Source organism: Numida meleagris, chromosome 3, assembly GCF_002078875.1.
Source record: "Numida meleagris isolate 19003 breed g44 Domestic line chromosome 3, NumMel1.0, whole genome shotgun sequence".
Taxonomy (NCBI): Eukaryota; Metazoa; Chordata; class Aves; order Galliformes; family Numididae; genus Numida; species Numida meleagris.
In genome coordinates this window covers 56,155,751-56,170,214 of record NC_034411.1, presented here as the reverse complement: position 1 = coordinate 56,170,214, position 14,464 = coordinate 56,155,751, and the positions used below count along the sequence as shown (strand labels likewise).

The 14,464-nt window shown below is 42.9% G+C and overlaps 1 protein-coding gene across 11 annotated transcripts in view; it reads left to right on the top strand.

The window, feature by feature from the left end:
* Positions 2,684–14,464, top strand: part of EYA4 (EYA transcriptional coactivator and phosphatase 4) — a 159,036-nt gene continuing 147,255 nt past the window's right edge. For 6 of the 11 annotated variants that reach the window (XR_002437155.1, XM_021392491.1, XM_021392495.1 and 3 more), the window contains exon 1: positions 2,685–2,950. The gene's annotated coding sequence lies outside the window, so the exon portion shown is untranslated. Of the gene's footprint in view, positions 2,951–3,850; positions 4,204–12,771; positions 12,955–14,464 lie in introns of those variants that run through there. The other 5 variants (XM_021392498.1, XM_021392493.1, XM_021392492.1 and 2 more) reach the window with 3 other exon arrangements.

Here is a 14,464-nt window from a genome sequence, read left to right as displayed (position 1 = left end):
TATGGTAGGCACTTCAGTAAATCATAGTAATGATACTTTATCAAAATAGTAACAGTCAGTCACTCAGTTTTCTTAGAATATCTAAGTATAATCCCATGCTTAAATAATAAAGTCAGCCAATCAAACAAAAATCCCCTTTTGTTACTGAGATGCAATCCAGGAAGGTACATTGGTTTCACTTCAAATTATTTATAAAGATTCTAAAATCCTTTCTGTTTGTAGATACATATGCAAACATAGTCATCCAGAACCATACTATTTATGATTCATTAGATTTCACCAGGTAAGGAGGGTAGGGCCTATAGTACTTGCATAGAAGACCTCTAAGGAAATTCCAAGGTACTGTATGAATGGGTATTTGTTCAACATTCTTCTGCTGACTCAGTATTGAACCAGCACAAAGTATATATGATCACAGTGCTGTCTTTATACAAGAGGTATAACCAAGGATACTGAACACTTGTGGTCATTAAACCCTATGGCACTTTTTGCAAGTGTAGGAGTGCCTGGCCAAATACCAATCTAGATAATTACATCCTGCCTACTTACATTCCCATGTTGCTTTAAATGGATAAGGTATTATTCTTCTATTCTTGTGTAAAAGTGGATCCTACAGCCTTCCTTGGGCTCCGTTAGGACTATTTCTAGCATGACCTTCTCCGTGCAGGGCTCTATATGGTCACACAGAGTCAGTTATAAGAGCCAGTGGATCGCACTAGATTTTGGACTTACAGCCCACTGAGATTGCTTCCACTAAGCGCTGAAACTTACTTCAGCCTGGCAATGCCAACATAACCAAAACTGTCATCCAATTACTACCTGGCAGCATTTTACTATAAAATTGTAAAATTAGTGTTCTGTTATGAGTCCTATGTAGGACTTCCTTCAGTGAACCTGCCAAAGGACCATTAGTTTTGAGCATGACCCTGCCTGCTCTCTCTGAAATCAATAGCAAAACAGCGAGGTGGTTCAAAGGCAGCAAGGCCAGGCTCCAGGCTGGGAGGTGTCCTCTGTGTCTGTCCCACGAAGCAGCTGTGCCATTCTCCCATCCCTCCTCAGTCTGAAACCTGTTACATTGAATGAAAATCATACATCATCTTTTTAAGTCAGCCGCATCTTACATTTTAAGAGTGGGTGCAACAGATGGTTAAAAGTTCACTTTAAAGTGATACATCTATTAAAACAAGCCATGTTATTGAGTGTCTGTTCCCTGGAACAGGAATTTGCTTCACTGAAGTAAGGTGGAAGGAATCCAGACTTCAGAAAACCTTCATGGCCATGTTCAAGAGCCTCATCTCAGAATGGTGCTGTGTACAAAAGCCTTCTTGAAAGGAGCAGGCTGTTAGCACGTGCTCCTGCAGAAGGAGTCTGTTAGCAAGATGGGTGCTGGCATGAGCCATAGCCGGTGGCTCTGTCGATTGCAATTATTTTCTGCAAATCTGAGTCGCCAGTTGCTCTCTAAGCTTTCGGTTTCAAACTTCACCTCATTTTTCTGGCTTGTCCTACACTATGTCAATTTGAAGGTTGGCTTTTGGGGGCTCTTTGAGTTTAAATGTTTTTCTAGCTGTATTTGTGTAGGTCAAAGTTTTCCACGTCTGTTCTCTTTCTGAGTGGCGACTCTCCCAAGACAGCAAATACAGGGTTTTTATAGACTTGTTTTCATGAGGATTTAGTCATCTTACGTCTGAAATTCTTTAGGAGAAAGATGGCCCTGTTAGTATGATTCACTGAATGCAAATTATGAAATTCAAAGGCAGACAACTTCAGTTATGCATTGAATAGCATCACCAGATGCAAAAGTGAGCAAATGGAAGATAGGTAGGAAAGAATCTTCAGGAATCTGTGATTTTTCCCTCTTTTCACGTGACTCACTGACCTCAAAAGCTTGTGACATTCAAGACACTTCTCTGAACACAGCTGGTGTTCTCTCCAGCTGTAGGGCCTAACTTTTCACTCTGCTTCTGAATTTTTGACTTAAGCCCTTGGAAGAGCTGAATTATGTGACAGACAGAGGGTGATGCAACTGGTTGATAGAGGAGCCAACCAGTCTACCCAGAGAAATCCAGAAGAGATAATACATAGTTAATGGTAGGAGGGTGAAAAGTGACTGGGTAATTGGGGTTCTTCCTCCCCTTTCCTACACGAGGTAGCAAAGGGAGCCAAGCACAAAAGCGCTCAGTTTTGAAGCAAGACAGGGCTTCCTCTCCATCCTCGCTAATGAGCTCGGGAGGAAGGAGAGAAATGCAACAGGTAAAAGGGTACAAAATCAGGTCCTCTACATAGAGCTTGATCGGTCCCATAAACAATCAACCTTCCCCAAACGCCAGAACCGCTTTACAGTGTGGGTTCATCCTAGAACAAACAAATGGGACCGTGTGGGACCTGCGGTGTCCGCAAGGGTCAGTGCTGAGGGCTGAACTCTTCGGAGCCTTCCGGCCCTTTCCTCTCACTGTTCCCACCGCCGCTCCCGCAGCTGCCCGGCGCGGTGAAGGTGCGGGTGCGGGGCGGGTAGGGCCCTGGGGCCGCGGGAGGGCCGTACCGGGTCAGCGCTGCCTCCCGCGCTGCTCGCCCCGCACTTCCCCGCTCCAGGTAGCGACCTTTTCGGGAGGGAGGGGGTTACTTCTCCTTAGCCCCGTCCCACGCCAGGGAAACTTTCTGCGTGCGAGGCAACGAGCGCGCTCGCTGAAGTGCGAAGGGTGTTTGGCTTCCCCCGTACCAGCCTCCTTCTCCTCCTCCTCCGTCTACCCCCCCGCCCCGAGTCTCCCCTCCCGGGCTGCTCTGAGTTGCGCTTTATTTGTGTGTGGGGAGGGGGGGGGGGACTTGTAGAGGGGATGTCCCGGTTTTGCCAGAGGAACGGTGCAAAAAGAGAAACTCGGCTCGGAGAAGGGACGAGAATAAATAAATAAGGAGCGGCCATAAAATCAAGGTAGCGGCGTATCCCGGCGGCGAGGTGAGTGTCTCTCTTCCCTCCCCGCGCCTCCCGCAGAGGTGGAGGAGAGCGGTTCCCCGCCGCCTGTGCGTGTGGCCGTGCGGATGTGCAGGGCTACTTAGCGTTATATTCTTGTTAGTCCGATGGCAAAAAATATATTGCTGTGAACCAAGCTTGACGGGAAGGACCCGCGGAGCCGTCCGCACGGGGCAGGGTCGGGTGCTCACCACGGCACCACGCGAGTTTAGTTGAAAAAACCGCTGCTGGGGCTTTTTGCCGCGCTGTGTGCCTCTCCCCAGGTGACAACCCGTCCCGCTCTGTCCTCGCCCCTCTTCGACCAACTGCTCCGGCCGGGCCAAGATGGGGCCGGGCGCCGGCTGCCCCGCATTGTTCCCGGCGTGCGCCTCCCGCCCGCCCCCGCCGTGGCGGAAAGCGGGGGCGCGGGGGCACCCGGCAGCGCTCGGGGGTGCTGCCGGCCCGGGGTCGATGGGGGCTCTGCTGGGCGGGACGCAGCCCTCGGCAGAACCGTCGGCCGCTGCCGGGGAAGCCGCGTTCCGAGGCGAGCGCAGCCCGGCGGGGCACGCCGGAGCTCTCCGGCCCCTGGCCCTGGTGTCCGAGGGGAGCCGGGCCGGGGCTGCCTCCTGGTTTTGCTCCTTGCCGTTTCCTCTCCCCGAGGGATCCCTCCCTTCCCCGTCTCCCGGTTTGTTTTCCTTGCGGTTTCCAGGCAGACAAAACGGAGTTTACGGGCTCCCCCGTCCCCCCGTTCTCTCCTCTTCAGCCCGGCACGGGGTCCCGACACGGGGCCCCATGTTTTGGTCTGGAAGCGGTTCCACGTGGGGAAGCGTCCGAGTGCGTGCGTGCACTTGATCCGCGCGGAGGTAACAGGATTCTCCGCGCTCAGACCCAGCGGGCTGCCGGCCATCGGTTCTCCCCCCCGGCTGTCACCGCGGGCGGAGGACCCGCGGCGGGGAGCAGCCCGCACCCACTCCGGGTCGCGCCCGCGGTGATTTCCCCCGAAAAGCGAGCGGGTCCCTCGGCAGCGCCGCTGCCAATCAGCCTTTGGCATCTAAAGTTTCATCTGCGTTCGCGAAACGGCTGTTGAGAGCCAGGGAGGTGCACGGCTGCTGTCCTCTCGTTATCCCGCGGCCGGGCTGAGCGCAGCGCCCGGAGGCACGGCGGTGGCAGGCGGTGTGACATGCCCGGCGGCTGCACCCACGCGAGAGGCGCCGTACCGACCTGGGATCCGAACTGCGGCATGAAATCGTGCTAGAACAGTAAGGAACCCGGATTTTCGGTCTGCTGAGGGTTTGTTTACGTGTGTGGGACAGCAGAATGGAATTGCTAAGACCAGAAAGTGTGTCCGAGATAAACTAATCAGCTGTGCAGGGACGCGTACGAAGTAAGCATCTTCTGTGTACGTAAATATCGTGTTGGGTCTGACCTCAGTATTTATTTGTTATCTGAAGAGTGTGGTTATATCATTGTTTCATTTACTTAAGGCTCAGAAAGCGTTTCCCTAAGATTACCGCTGCTTTGACTCTTTTCTGCTAGTGTTTCTCATAACACTGCCGAGTAAGAAATGTTTGCATACCTACAAAATGAATCGTACTGTGAGTACTGGAGATACAGACTGACACTTCCCTCTCTTCTCCCTGTCTGTTTTGACGTCTGGCATTAGCTGGGCTCCATCTGAACTGCGTAGCCCTGTTTTCTTTTGAAAATTCTGGTATTTATGTTACCAAATGGTCTTCAATCCAGTTTAATAAAACTAACAGAGGAATTTGTTGACCAACCTTTCACGTGCCCTTGTTCAGATAATGCATATGCAGTTATACATAGTTATGCGCATGTCGTTGTATTGCTAAAAAATGTAGTTGAAGGTTACTCTCACAGGATTTCTGTGCATTAATGTCTTTGCAACCCTGTGTAATAGAAATTTATTCTGCCCCATGGATAATGCCAATGCGTTAGATACATTCTAAAGAAGGAATTTAATAGGTAAGAAACTGGTGGGTTCCCAGTTAATTGCAGTTCCCAGTTGAAATGTTTCAAACGAGGCAACTAGAAATACATCTATAGATAGTATCCTGTTGCATATTTTTAGCCTCTGATGCAAGCTTTGAGAGCTACTGTTCAAACTTTATGTGACTTTCATATATTGTGTTCTACTTTTTAGTCCTAGAATCAGCCAATGTTAAGCACTGGAATTTGGTATGGGAAAAGTACCTGGCTCCTTGGTGAGCTGCTGGTGGTGCACGATGTTCAGTACAAGTGTTAAAGCGCAAGCTACTTTTTCCTCTATGAAATACGAAAGCTAATTCAGAGAGAAGAAAGAAATTCCTGGAATTTCTGTCAAACACCATAGGATGTAACTATTAACTTTTTACGTGTTATCTTTTTCTTTCTTGAAAGTAAGGGTTTTATGAACTCGAGGTAGAACAGGTCTCCCTTTTTACAACGAGAGTTTATTCAGCATACTTCTATATTGCAGCTGCTGATCATATTTCATAGAGCTGTTAAAGCACTTAAAACCTAAAATTAGGTACTGTCTGGTAGTAAATATTTCAAATCACTCCTTGACGAAATAAATAAAGTGAGCGTTAAAAAAAAGACATTTTGAAATCTATCATTGAACAAAAGTAATCTTGCTTCACTTTTATTCAGAATCACACAACTATAATCCAAGTCACTGTTCTCAACAGTGTGCTTTTTTTTTTCTTCATCTTGTACACTCTTATGGTAATTTTATACTGACTTTATTTGATATCATAGCATGGTACTTTGTTCAAGTGATGTTTACTGCAGTGATGCTTATATTAACAGGTATTGGATTAACTTCAAGCATACCTGTGCTTCCTGTGAGTATCTGTGTGATGCCAGGAGCTGAAATGTAAGTTCCAGTGTTTCCTGGTGTGAGTGTTGCTCTAGGGCTTTCAGTTGCAGAAGCTGTACGCTTACTTTTTTTCCCAAACTTGAGATGAATTAATTTACAGATTACTATTTTTTTTTTGTTCATTTGTTTTGCTTTGTTGGTTTTTTTTCTTTTTCTAATTAGTAACTTTCTATTTGTCTTTTAGTTGAATATGGGATTTGGTTTACTTATTCACTGCCATTCATTTTTAGTGTTGTCAGGATTTGCAAGAAGCATGCGAGCAGAGGGGCATCAGGCAAACAGACATCTGTCCATTTATCATGGGTTTTTTAAAGCTTTTTAAGAGTTCGGCACTAAACCAGGTCTGGTAGCAGAAGCTTTGGCTGTCTGAAGTATTGCTTTGTATTTGAGAATCCAGTGTTAACATTACCATCTAATGTATATAGATATATGCTATAAATCTCCTTGCCATTTTTCACAACAAAAACAGTTTTCGTGTTGAGCAAGCATAAGAAAAGCTTTGATATTTATTCATCAGTTAAGAGGTTTACAAATATACTTTTAACGTGTGGTATTAAATAATTACGTGATGTTTTCCATTTTTAGCTTTAAATATTCTGTAAATCTGTGTCCAACTTAACCTTTTCTGTCATTGAAAAGCGCTAATTGATCTTGCTGGCCCTGACATAATAGTATAGTTTGATATTTGAAACCTTTCAGCTTTGGCATGGCCCTTTAATCACCCCTGAGATTTCAGGGCATAGTTCTGCTGAAGGCATAAACTGCTCCTCTTTTTAAAAGTAAATAAAAATGGTTATTAAAAATAAATTCTTTTTCTTTTAAAGTCAGTAGATGTTTTAACTATCGAAGTCCCACACAATACAATATACATTAAAAGCTTTCCATTTTACTTGTATGTATTAGGTGACGTTTTTGATGTTGCTCTACAGAAATCAGATTTTTATCAAATAATTTTTTGGCTGAATCCACCTGGGTGGACCATTTTGTGTTGCACTGTTACCAAATCCGTCATTAAGTCAGAAGTGCTTAAAGGAACTTGGATGCACTTTGCAGCGCAAAAGCTCGGATACGGAGGGTGCTTATCTGTCAAGTCAAGAATAAAATCTATTTGAAAAGGCAATAAAACTTACATTTTTAGTCCACATTGTAAGCTGTAATACTGCCAGGAAGATTCCTTTTGGGATGCCTGCATTACAGGACCCTGGTGAAAAAAATATTTTAAAGCGGTTTCTTCTTTTTTTGTCTCTGAGCCTGAGAAATGCGGCAGATAGGTGGCCCACCTTTTGTCTTAACGCTGAACAGCAAAATTACTTTGATGATTGATTGTCCTATATCAGAATGCATCACTGGGCAGTCTCACTCACAGGGCTCCCAGTATGCTGGGCATCAGATTTTCAAACAAGATGTCAAATGCTAATGGCTCTTTGAGGAATACTAGCGTTTAAGCATTTTATTTTCAATTTGTTTAGAATTTCTTCATGATAAGGGAAGATTGTCATAAGAAGTGATTACCTTCAGAACTTTCTGTGACCCATATACCAATAAGACTTGTATATACTTTGTCTTCAGCTGGTAGGCTCAGGTACCAGACGTTATGTTTTCGATTCCTTACCACGGATTTGAAAAGCTGGATTTTTGAGGTTTTCTGTGCCTAAAATCTTGCGAGGGTCTATGTCCTTCTCCTAGAATAAAACAAATCACTGGCGATTTTCCCTTAGCAACTATCCACAGACGTACAGGACAATGAGTAACATGTGTAGCGTTGTTTAATTGTATGTAATCTAAGCGCTGTCTCTGAAGAACAGTCCATCTGGGCTGAGCGAATACTGTGTCTCTGCACCCAGGTTGCCTCCTGTTGTGCCTGGACCGTACAATTTAACTGATCTAGAACAGCAAACTGCACAAAGACCTCCTGAGGCAACCTGCAAGACATTCACTTATAGGAGACTAACTCTCCTATAGGTGATAAATTTTTACTTACTTATTTAAGTTAATACATACTAGGTTTTTGGGCAACATTAAAATTTACTACTATTGTGACATAACCTAGTATAAGTTGACAGTTTCAGCAGTGTAAAGAATTACTGCTGCCTTTTTTTAAAATCAGATACACGCAGCAAGTAAGTATTCTGCTCTTGACACATATATAATTAAACCACAAAAACTGACATTAAAATACCACAGAGGCTCTGATTTAGCCCACGAAAATTAAAGAAATACAGAGCTGAGTTTGCAACTTTTCAAATAATTCTCCTCTATGACTGTATGTATATAGCTATTGAAATCAATGCTGGTGCATGAGGTAATTGGAAACTTCGCTTGATGTTTTCTGCCAGATCCTTTGCTGTTGCAAATTGGAGTAGGAATGTTGAAATTACTGGAGCGATCTCATGTTATGTCAGATGAGTATCTAGTCCGCTATTCTTAGAGCAGCCTGTTATTTTTTCAGGTATTGTAGTATACTTTGTGTGCGTGAGATCAAAGGTGAGGAGGAGTAATCCTTCAGTACAAAACAGAGGAGGGTTAAGTAAAAATGTCAAAATCATACATTCATGTTTTCTTTCTTTTTAAGACATTTTCATACTCCTGTGCTAGAATACATATATTTATTATTAAAAAAAAATTATAGCATTTTATAAATGACCTCAGAAATAGCTTTTACATTAATTGTATTCCAGAAACTGATTCTGTTAGAAATACTGTCAGTCCACTGCATGCTTTTAATTCCTTTTAGGCAACTTTGTTGCTCGTGGAAGCCAACAGCCAGGTTGTGTTTACTCAGGGACATTTCATGAATGCTAAGTCTATTCAACAAGAGGTATGAAGTCAGTTTAACATGTTAAATCCCACCTGGACGGTCCTTTTTATTTACTGCAGTATATTCCCAGAGAACTACAGCAAATGAATGTCACCATACTCCCACGTGAGAACTGCTAAATAAGATTTGGTACACTTCAGCCTATACGTACTGACATCACACTGTATGTGAGGTCTTTCTTCCAACTCTCCTGAGTGTCCCAGCGCAGACATGGTTTCACAAAAACAGGCGTAGCTCAGACAGATTATGCATGTTTCCCCTGCCAAGTTCTAGCAATGCAGCTCAGAATCAGCCTAATGTTTCTGTTCTGCTCTTCTTGATGCAGAGAGTTAGGGAGCTGGAAACTAACAGGGCCGAACAGTACAAAGGTTTTACAAACTGAGTAATGATATTCTGGGAAAGAGTCTCCAAAATAAAATTTTCAGGTTACCCCGAGGCAAGATTTGGAACTGTGGTTGGTTTCCAAATTGGAAAGATCCAAATGCTTTTCCACTGAGCCTCTTATTTTTATGTGTGTTTTTTTTTCTTTTCTTTTTTTTTTTTTCTAATCTAGTGTGATATAAGGAGCTGCTGTAACCTTCACATTAATTTGATTCAGTTGATTGCTACTTCTGAGACGCAATTTTTATGTTCAAAAAACCATCTGAATGCTGAGCTCACCATGCACCAGTATTGCTGGGAGTCAACTGCAATGAGAGGAATAGCATATTTCAGTTTAAACAGCCAGCTGTGTATTTCCTAGTCATTTCTGGTAGCCATTTAGATACGACTTGACTTGTTTTCCAGTTCTCTGATTAATTATCTCGAAGAACTAGCTGAGTAGTCAGCAGGTTTTTGGCTTAAGACAGAAATGAAACAGAAGTTTAATCCTGGATAGCTGTTGTGAAACTAGCTTGCTTCTTGGAGTCTTAGATCTACATTCAGGGAGTCCATGGTTTGAACTGTAGCTCAAGAGGTGCTGTCAAATCAGGAATAAGCCTCCGGTAGATAGACTGTAGGGTCTGTAGGAAGAGAAATGTCTTTGCTCTGTTCTCACAGTGTCAGTTCTTTAAGGGTCTTGGTGGTGACAAGCAACATGTGACTAGTTCATGCATATGGCTGACTGTACCTGAAGTTTCTGTGTCTCTCCATTTTCTATGGCAGATCATGAAAGAGTGTGAAGTTGTGGTTTCTTATTTGGTGGCAGTGCTTCTTAAGCAGTCCTTACCTCTCCTCTGCTGGCCACTTGTTTGAGCTGGATCTGCTCCTTGCCGTGGTTCACAAACAGCTGTGCTGGCGTGATGTAAAGGTCGGAATGAGTGGCAGCACCCGTACTGCTGAAACTGGCACTGGTGCTGCAGAAATACTTGTGGAACCACAGCCTCGGTTACCTAATCTGCCACCTCTATTAACTGAAGTACAGGGTCAAGTCTGTGGAATAGGTGGTATTTTTCGGAATGAAAACTTTGCCTATGATAATGATCTATTAATACTTAAATAAAAGTTGTTGTGAACGTGTTCTCTAACTACAGCTAAAGTTGTTGCAAATAATTTGCAGATATGCATGCAATGAGGAAAGTTATGGTACTTCTGGAGAGGACAGTTGTGATGTTCTCAGAGGAAGGCTGGAAGTTGGATGTGAAACCAAAGTTTATAAACTTTCCAGGTCTGGGCTCCACTGTCCAAAAGCCATGCTCAGGAGGAAGAGGCAGAGTGTAACTGCACTAGCAGGAGAACGTCATCTCCATAGCTTGGCTGCATTCTTTTACTCCTATTCCTGTGAAAAGATGTTGGATAATTTCTAAAAAGTAACCATTGAGTAACCAGCTGTCACTCTAGACAAGTGCTTAATTTATGGCAATGATTTTTTGTTAGTCTCCTCTGTCACAAAGTATTAACTTACATGCTCTCACATTCCAAATGCCTTTTGTATGTTGTTCACATATAACACAGAAATGTGTATGGTGTACCACATCATGGGCTTATGAAAACTTGATCATGCCAAAATAACAATATTATTTTTGATGTGAGTACCAGTTTGATTTCAAGAGATAAGAGTAGTGATGTAATACAGTTCTGTGAGATTTTGGACTTGACTTGACATGGCTTTTTGCTTAATAACCTGAAGGATACAAAACTGACTTGACATAAATGAAATGGATTTAAAAGCAAATTAAATCATAGATTCAAAAATACTTACTTGCTAATGAATATTTAAAGAGTGCAGTATTAGTCTTTCAGGGGTTAGTCATCAAATCAAAACTACTTACTGTTTTAGCAGTGACACAAAGACCAATGAGATCTACGAGAAGTAGACTGCTACTTTTATTAGATCATTTGCTGACCTAAGTAAAGAGGGAATTTCTTCTTAAAAACTTTGTCATTAGACTGCAATAGCTACAGTACTGCTACTACAAAGATTGGGAAAAGAGTAAGCAACAAAGAGAAAAGATTGCTGATACAGAGTCATCTGGCTCCTTTGGTAAACTGAGAACAAGCAGACAGTTTGTGCTTCAGTACAAGCCAGTGATTCATTTAAAAAAAAAAAAAAAAAAAAAACAACCAAAAAAGTAGAGGCCATAGCAAATGATCAGGTTAGTGACCTAGCCAAAAAAGGAGCAGTAATTGTTTAAACAAAGGACTACACAGAGGAAGAGGGATGGTGTCACCTGCATAGGTACTATGGGTGCAGCTACTGCTGGAGAGGTACATACTCTTCTAACTTTAGAAAGGGAGCTAGAAGAGCTGAGGAAGTTCCAGACGTAATACCACATGAGTAATTAAACAACTGAAAAGTGCACCTTCTAGGGAATGACCATAGTTTGATCACAGCTAATAAATATCCATGTAGGGAAAGGCAATCTGTAAAGAAAAAAAAAAACAACCAACCATTGTCAAAGTACTTGGTATGATTTAAATATGAGAATACCTATTTATCACAGTTACTTTGTATTGTATACCTAACCTGACTCTCAGTGAAAGAAACTTCCCTATGGGATATCGAGCTGTTCGAAGTACTTGATATTTATATTCTGTATGAGGACTGTTAATAGGCCTTGAATCAAAATGAGGACAGATAGTTCTTAGGAAAGTCAAGCATCAAACAGCATCAAACATGTAGATTACACAGCACCTTTAATATTGGTCTTAGCATTTTCTTTATGGGGAACAAAGGTGGAATATAAGAGTTTGTCTCCTCTTCATTTATCTGAATGTTTCAGTTTAACTTGATGGACTTAGTGCTGCTGTTGAGTTTGGATGAGCAGTAATTATCCCCACCTTGGGCAGAAAACCACCTGAGATACATTTGGGAGTAGTCAGGTGGATGGGCAAACCACCTACCCCTTCCTTCAGCCAGGTGTTTTGGGGAAGCTTAGCTATTGTTTGGTCTTCTTCAGTAACTAGCATCACGTGCTCACTGAAGCATGTAACTGCTTAAAATGGAATTGAAACCATGGCATGACTTTGAAAAACAAGGTGAATGTAAAGATACATGTAGTATGCTGTCACAGCTTTCATTTTAACATGTAATTGGATTCAGTGGGTTAATTTTGGAGGATGTGCTTCTCCTTAGGTTGTCCTAAATTTCAAAATGTTAAATTTGCTTTCTGTTTTAGAAATAATCTTGTTACCTTATGCTGTTTTTATGTTGTAAGGGGATTTTTTTTTAACGTCTGAGGTAAATTTAGGGAGAGGAAGTCCTACACAATTAGTATTTCCAAGTTGACTGTGTCTCTTTAAATATTCTGGCTGATAAAACATAGCTTTTTCTTCTTTCTGTTTTCAGTGGCTTGTTTATAATGAACTAAAATGTTTTATTTCATTTGTTTTCAGCTACTTTATTCAAAAATGAGAGGCAGAATGTCTCAGAAATTAACCAAAAATACCATGTATTAAAAGGTAAAATCCTTCCCTTAAAGAATTCCTAGTTGTTCAAAACATTGAAAGGGACAGCTGGTAAAGAAAAAAACCTAAAATTTTAATTAAATTTTTAAGGGTAGCATCTTTGCATTACTTTTTTTTTTTTTCCCTGAGAATTGTTTTTGGTTTAGTTCGTGTGGTTTTGATTACTGATAAGTTTGAAAACACTACGTGCAATTTTTTTGCAAATCCATTTGCCTTTATTTTAACAGGAACACAGTGAGATTCTTGATTGGATTTGTTTACAAACTGAGTCCAGAAACAGTCTTCAAATTTGTTCTATTTATTTCTGGCTGGAGTAACCTGTGATTGATAAATCTGGAATGAGTGAGAAGAGGTCTGGGTAGCTGCATGCTTTATCTAACTCTGAGTGAAGAGGTCTTTCTCAGTTGAGAAGCCCCCGAGCATCAGGAGGTTCGTAGCTCTGTTTTCAATCTTGCCAATTTCACAGCACACTGTGCAGTGTTAGGATAAAAGAGGAATGGCTGAGTTTACAATTCTGCACTCTGAAATTTTGAACAGTAGTCCTTGATATTTGTTGCACAGGTGTGGGGTAGGAGGAAAAGAGCAGAGGAGTTATTCTAAGCCATATTTGGGTCCCTGTAAAATTGGGGAATCATGGAATCATAGAATGGTTTGGGTTGGAAGGGACCTTTGAGATAGTCTAGTTACATCCCCTCTGCTATGGGCAGGGACACCTCCTTCTAGACCTGGTTTCTCTAAGCCCCATCCAGCCTGGCCTTGAATGCTTCCAGGGAGTGGGCATCCACAATCTTGCTGGGCAAACTGTTCCAGTGTCTCAGCACCTTCACAGTAAAGAATTTCTTCCTATTAACTAGTATTAATCTACCCTCTTTCAGTTTAAAACCATTTCCCCTTGTCCTGTCACTACATGCCCTTCTAAAAAGTTCCTCCACAGCTTTCCTGTAGGCCCCCTTCAGGTACTGGAAGGCTGCTAAAAGGTCCTCCCGGAGCCTTCTCTTCTCCAGGCTGAAGAGACCCAGCTCTCTTAGCCTGTCCGTGTAGTGGAGGTGCTCCAGCCCTCTGATCATCTTTGTGGCCCTCCTCTGGACCTACTCCAAGAGGTTGATGTCCTTCTTGTGTTAGGGGCCCCAGAACTGGATGTAGTGTTCCAGTTGGTGTCTCACAAGGGCAGAGTAGAGGGCCAGAATCACCTCCCTCAACCTGCTGGTCACACTTTTCTTGATGCAATCCAAGATGCCGCTGGCCTTCTGGGTTGCAAGTGCACATTGCTGACTCATATTGAATCTTTTATCAAGTGACACCCTCAAATCCTTCTCAGAGCTGCTCTCAAGCCATTCTCCGCCCAAGATCTATCTGTGCCTGGGGTTGCCCTGACCCAGATGCAGGACCTTGAACTTGGCCTTGTTAAACTTCATGAGGTTGGTATGGGCCCTCCTCTAAAGCCTGTCCAGGTCATTCTGGATAGTATCCCTCTAGCCTTTTAACTGCACCACTCAGCTTGGTGTCATCTGCAAACTTGCTGAGGGTGCACTCAATCCCACTGTCCATGTTGCCTACAAAGATGTTGAATAACACTGGTCCCAGCATCGATCCCTGAGGAATGCCACTCGTCACCGGTCTCCACTTGGACATTGAGCTGTTGACCACAACTCACTGATCTTTGCAGGATAAGTAAATACTGCACTAAAGCATTATTTTACCAGAAGTAAATGAGACATAATGCTTACAGTTCTTTACCATTTGTGTCATGGTTTTGTGATTTTCGGTTATTGGTATTCCACATCATAACATCATGTAGTGGACATACCTAGTTCTCAGAAGAGAAGGACTACTACAGTCCCCACGGTACTTTGCTCCTTTGTTACCATTTTCCAGCCGGAGGGAAAAGATAGAAGCTCGCAGTATAAAAACTTGCAGATCACGAGACCTCGTCCCTTTT